The sequence below is a fragment of the Desmodus rotundus genome, chromosome 11 (assembly GCF_022682495.2).
Source record: "Desmodus rotundus isolate HL8 chromosome 11, HLdesRot8A.1, whole genome shotgun sequence".
NCBI classification, from domain to species: domain Eukaryota; kingdom Metazoa; phylum Chordata; class Mammalia; order Chiroptera; family Phyllostomidae; genus Desmodus; species Desmodus rotundus.
Window position 1 is genome coordinate 3,204,311 of NC_071397.1, and position 6,718 is coordinate 3,211,028.

Consider the following 6,718-nt stretch of genomic DNA (forward strand, 5'->3'; position numbering starts at 1 on the left):
TTCACTATTTTTTTTCAAATAGATTTCCAATTTCTTGCTCTTCCTTTTCTCCTTTTGGCACCCCTACGATGCAAATATTGGACCTCTTGAAGTTGTCCCAGAAGCTGCTTATATTATTATATCCTCATTTTCTTGGATTCTTTTTTCTTCTTGCTGTTCTGTTTGCTTGTTTTTTGTTTCCTTATGTTCCAAATCATTGATTTGATTCTCAGCTTGATCCACTCTACTGTTGTTTCCCTGTAAATTGTTCTTTATTTCAATTAGTGTATCCTTTGTTCCTGACTGGGTCTTTTCTATGCTGCTAGGTCCTCACTAAGTTCCTTGAGCATCCTTATAACCAGTGTTTTGAACTCTGCATCTGATAGATTGCTTATCTCCCTTCTGTTTAGCTCTTTTTTCTGGAGTTTTGATCTGTTCTTTCATTTGGGCCATGTTTCTTTGTCTCCTCATTTTGCCAGCCTCCCTCTGTTTGTTTCTGTGTATCAGGTAGAGTTGCTATGACTCCCTGTCTTGGCAGCGTGGCCTAACATAGTAGGTGTCTTGTAGGGCCCAGTGGCACAGCCTCCCCTATCACCCAAGCTGCACCCTTTATGTGAGCTGAGTACACCCTCCTCTTGTAGTTGAGCCTTGATTGCTGTTGGCAGGTCAATGGGAGGGATTTACCCAGCCAGTTAGTTGCAAGGGTTGGCTGTGACCACTGACCACCGACCTCCACCATCCATGGAAGGTCTGCTGTGCAGGGGCAGGGTAGTGGTGCTCCAACGTGGCCTGTAGCTGTCCACTGCGGGCACTGGCCCTGGAGTTTCCCAGGTGGTACAGGCCAGGGTCAGCCCCTACCTGTTTTGCCCAGGGCACCCAACCTGAGCTATAAAGCAATCTGAGATGGCTGCTATGTGTGCTGGGCTTGGAGATTCCCAGGTGAAGCCCAGCTGTGAATCTAGCCTGCTAGTGCCAGGTCTGGGGCTCACTGAAACCAGCTGTTGCTTGCTTGAGAGGGCTTAGGAAGTTGTGAAGCAAGAGCCAAGACCAGCCATTCATATGGAAAAGCAGCTTGGGTGGGCCTTTTGGTTGAGTGGGGTGGAGTCCCTGGGGATCTCCAAGGTGAGTCAAACAGTATTAGCCAGGTTGATGGAGTCTCTGATATGGCACCAGCTTGCCAGCTGTGTGGGTGGAGGGTTTAGAAAAGGGACCATGACCTCTGCTCGCTTTGATGCCAGACACTTCAGTTCCTCCCTGTGTGCCACTGGTGCCTTTCAGGCTGCTACCCTGGTGCTGGAGCTCAGAGGGAGTGAGTCTGAGTAGGTGAGCCCATGTGTGGGTTCTCTAGGAGGAGCTGCTTGGAGCTCCAGCAGTTTCTTCCACTGACTCAGTCCCTGCTGGTTTTTGCCACCAGAAGTTGTGGGGACTTATCTTCCTGGCACTGGAAACCTGGGCTGAGGGGCCTGGTGTGGGGCTGGGACTCCTCGCTCCCGAGATATCCCTCCCAAATTTTTATCTACCACACATGGGTGAGGGATCAGCCTGTTCCATTTCTGTGCCCCTCCTACCAGTCTGGATGGGTGTGGTTTCTTTAATTACGTAGTTGTCAGGCTTCCATTTAACTCAATTTCTGATGGTTCTGAGTGATGGTTGTTCTATATTTTAGTTATAATTTTGATGTGGTTGTGCGAAGAGGCGAGCCATGTCTGCCTGTGCTGCCATCTTGACTAGAAGTCCCCCATATTAAGAATTCTTTAAAATTTTTATTTATTGATTTTATCAAGAGAGGGAAAGAGAGAGAGAGAGAATCATTGATTTGTTATTCCACTTACTTATGCATTGATTGGTTGATTCTTGTATATGCCCTGACCAGGGATTGAACCTGCAACAGGGTGCAGCCAAGAGGGGGGCCCCAAATAGGGATTTGTAATGGGGTCCAGAAGAGCTTGGAGATAATTGGCTCCACACAACAGGGCCACACCTGCCAGGAATGCTGGCAGCTGTAGCCAGTTGTGGGCGGCGCCGGAAATGGGGTTGCAGAGGAAGATGGGTGCTGGGATTTAAACCCAGGTGTGGCAGCCATTAGGCATGTCTTTTGGGGACCACGTGGCTTTAGGGGTGCTCTGTTTTGCCACGTGGCTTAGGCAGCAGAGGAGACTTTGCCTGGAAGAAAAGGAGAGAAAGGACTCTTGCTGGTGGGCCATGAGAAGGTGCCACATAGCTTTGGATTAACTGGAGATGGTGGTGATGACACAGCTGATGGTGCCGGGAGCCTGAACCACGGACTTCTACTTCTTTCCTGAGACACGGTACCCTGGACTGGGCAGAGGGAGAAGGAAGGGCTGTGTGTGTTTGTGGGTATTCTAAAGGACTTTAGTCTGTATTATTTCAAATAAATGATAATTCCTTTCCTTTTCGCCAATCTCTGGCATTGAGAGACATCTTTCCTCTGGCAGCAGGCAAAGCGAACTGAGTACGAGGGAGGGACCCCTGGAGAAAAAGGGGGGGGTCCTTGTATATCGTTCACTCCCACCCCGGCCTGTTCTGTAACAAACCCGCCACCTTGGTGCATCAGGATGGTACTCTAACCAACTGTGTTACCAGCCAGGGTAAGAATTCTTAAAGTACAAAATGTTAGCGTGGTCAGTGATGTAGGCTGTGAAAGAACTCACAAAGAGAAGAAAGTGTAAAGTTTTTATACACCCTCCAAGAAGGGAGAGGGGCATGGTGTGGAGAGATACACCAGCCTTGAGGGGTGGGGCTTGGAGCTTTTATTGGAATATCATTGGATTAAAAAAGGGTGGGGGTGCTGTTGTATGACCCAGGGCTGTTGGGAGTGTTTTAAAAGGAGGTTGCAGTTTGTTCCAATGTTATCTTTCCAATGTTATCTTCTGCCTGTGGCTGCAGAAGATAACATTCTGTTCTTCTGTTCTTGCTTTCCAGTCCTGGGGACAAGCTCAGGAGAGTAAAAGGGCAGTCACGTTGAACAGGTCATAGGCCTGCTCGGCAAATGGGGCCACAATAGCAAATGGGGCTGACTTTATCCTTTCACAAAATATCTGTGTAATAGTTTGTTAATGTTTAATGTTGCCTATTCTTCATGAATAAATTATGGGGAAATGTGTGGTTATAGCTCTGTGGGCCTACAGCAGGGAGAGCACCGGATGTCCGCTGTGGTGGGGACACACCTCTCTAAAATCCAGAAGTGCAAAGTGGAAGATGGGAACTATGTTCCTTATCTATTTCGTTGCATTCAAGAGTTCTTGTCTACATAATACTTTGTTTCTTTTAAAATCAACTATATTGAACTACAATTTTCATGACTAAAACGGGCCAATTTTAAACATACACTTTGATGAGTTTTGACGAATATATCTGCCAGGGAACCGCCACCACAGTCAAACGAAGCGCTTCCAAACTGTATACTTCCCCCTGCTCCTTTGCGACCCCTATGCATCTCCTTATCCCCGCCCCCGACAGCCGCTGAGCTGCTTTCTGTCACTCTTAGTTTACTCTTTTAAAACTTCACAAAAAATGCAGTTATAAAATACGCAGCTATCTAGGACAGCCATCAAATACCACAGACTGGGAGGATGAAAGAAATTTGTTTTCTCACAGCTGGAGGATGACCTTGGAAGACCAAGATCAAGTTCTCAGTAGGTGCGGCTTCTCCTGAGGCCCCTCCCTCTGGCTGGCAGACGGCTGCCTTCTCCCTGTGGGGGTTCATCCCTAGTGTCTTCCTTTTTTATAAGGACACCAGTCTTATGGGATCAGGGCCCCACCGTATGGCCTCACTTAGCCTTAATTACCTCTCTAAAGGCCCTGCCTCCAAATACAGTCGCATTGGTTGGGGCTTCAACATGTGATTTTGGGGACGCAATTCAGTCCGTAACAGTGATCTTTTGTGCTCACGTCTATGATTCAGTGTGATGTCCGTGTGACTCATTTATCTTGTGGCATTTATTGGTAGCTTTTTTCTTTTTTATTGAAGAGATTGGTCCATAGTATGAATATAGCACAGTTTATTGATGGATAGTTGGGTTATTTCTAGTTTTTTACTATTATGAATGAAGACTCCATAAATATTCTAGTATGTCTTTTGGTGAACGTATGTTTTCATTTCTCTTGGGTAAATACCTGATTGTTTGGGATTTCTGCGTGTGTGTATGAGGGATACTGGTCTGTAGTTTTCTTATAAACGTGTCCGTCCAGTTTTAGTATCAGGGCTACAGTGGCCTCAGAGTGAGTTGGGAACCATTTCTCTTCAGTTTTCTGAGTCTGTACACAATTGGTGTTATTTTTTTTTCTTTACATATTTGTAAAATTTACCAGTGAAGTCATCTAGGTGTGGAGTTTTCTTTGGGACAGGTTTTACGTTACCAGTTCAATTTTTGAAAGAGAGATTGGGCTGTTCATGTTGCCTATTCTTACCGAGTTTTAGTAGTTTGTGTTTCAGGGACCTTGTCCACTGCATTTAAGTCTCACTTACTGGCATTAACTATTCATTGTGGACATCAGCAGAGTTGTTCCACAATACTCCCTATCATCCTTTGACTACCTGCAAAACCTGTAGTGAAGTCCCCTCTCCCACTTCTGATACTGGTAATTGGTGCCTCCTCTCTTTCTTCCAGAGCCGTGTGGCTCAAGGTTTATCAGCACAGCACTATCAGCCTTGCCCCAACCTACCCGTGTGGCTCTGTGGGTTGAGCGTGTCCTGTGAACCAAAAGGTCACAGGGTTGATTCCTCCTTGGGGCACAACCTGGAATTTGGTTGTGAGCCAGGTTCTGGTAGGAGGCAACCGGTTAGTTTTCTCTCCCTCTCTTTCTCCCGCTCTTCCCCTCGCTCTAAAAATTAATAAATAAATCTTTAAAAATATATCGATCTTCTCAAAGAACTGGCTTTTGGCTTCATTGATTTTTCTCCATTGTTTTGCTGTATTCTATTTCATCAATTTACGCTCTGACATTTATTATTTCCTCCTCTTTGTCTAGTTCCTAAAAGCAGGAGCTGAGGTTATTGATTTGAGGCCTTTTAAGTACTGATTCAGTAGGCAGCCCACACATTTTGATGTATTGTTTTCATTTTCATTCCATTCAAAGTACATTCTAGTTTCTCTTTTTTAAATTCAGTGATAGATTTAGAAGTATGTTAACTTGTTTCCAAATGTTGGAAGATTTTTTTCTCTTATTCACTTCTAATCTAATTCCATTGTGCTGAGAGGACATTTTTTAATGACTCGAATCTTTTAAAATTCACTGTGACTTGTCTTATGGCTGAGAACGTGGCCTATTTCAGTAACTGTTGTGTGTGCGTTTGAGAAGAAGGTGCGTCCTGTTGTGGCTGGACAGAGTGCTCTACGAATGTCATTCAGGTCAAAGTGATTCGTGGTGACATTCGTTTTCTATGCCCTTGGTTATTTTCTACTATGTCAACTATTTAAAAAGTATTGAAATCTTCTACTATAATTGCGATTTCTCTACTTGTCCCTGCAGTTCTATCAGTTTTTGCTTCATGTATTTTGAAACTCTGATGTTAGGTACATAAATTTTTAAAATTAAGTCACTTGGATGAATTGATCCCTTTTCATTATGAAATGATTTTATTTCTGTCAATACTCTTTGCTCTGAAATCTACTGACGTTAATACAGCCACTCCATCTTTTTTTTTCTTTTTTGTTTCACAACTATTTTTTAAATTTATATTTATTGATTTTAAAGAGAGAAAGAGGAAGGGAGTGGTAAGGGGAGAGAGACATCAATTTGTAGTTCCACTTATTTATGCGTTCATTGGTTGATTCTCATACGTGCCCTGACTGAGAACTGAACCCACATCCTTGGCATATGGGCCAACGCTCCAACCAACTGAGCTGCCCGGCCAGGGCCCAAACTGCTTTTTAGAAAAGATTTTATTTATTTATTTATTTTTAGAGAGGGAAGGGAGGGAGAAAGAGAGGGAGAGACATCAGTGTGAGAGAGAAACATAAATTGGTCGCCTCTCCTATGTGCTCTCACCGTGTCCTCACTGGGACTGAACATATGCAGCCCAGGTGTGTGCCTTGACTGGGAATCGAACCAGGAGCCTTTCGCTCTGCGGGCCGACGCCCAACCAACTGAGCCACACTGGTCAGGGCTGACAACTATTTTCAATTTAATAATATATTAGGGACATCTTTTCGAGTTACAGATATCTTTTGTTTTTGAGCTCTAATGGACACAAAACATATTTTTTATTTATTTAAAAATTTTGAAAATCCTCAACTGAGGATATGTTTATTGGTTTCTAGAGAGAGACAGAGAGAAAGAGAAACATTACTCTGAGATCCCTGACCTCAGTGGATTGAGTGCCAGCCAGCAAACCCAAGGTTAGCCAGTTCGATTCCTAGTCAGGGCACATGCCTGGGTTGTGGGCCAGGTCCCCAGCTTGGGGGGTGAGACAGGCACCCCATCAATGTTTCTTTCACAAATTGATGTTTCTCTCCTCTCTCTTCCTTCCCTTCTCTCTCTCAAAAAAAAAATTGATGTGAGAGAGAAACATGGATTGGACATCTCCCAGTGGGACGATGCTCCAACCAACTGACTGGCCAGGGACAGCCCACACCAGATTCTCCATATGTACATACTGTGAAGTGACCACCCCAATACATCTGCTTAGCATCCGTCTCCCACACTGTTACAACTGTTTTTTCTTGTAATGTGAAGATACACTCTTCTAACAACTTTCAAATGAACAATTCAGAAT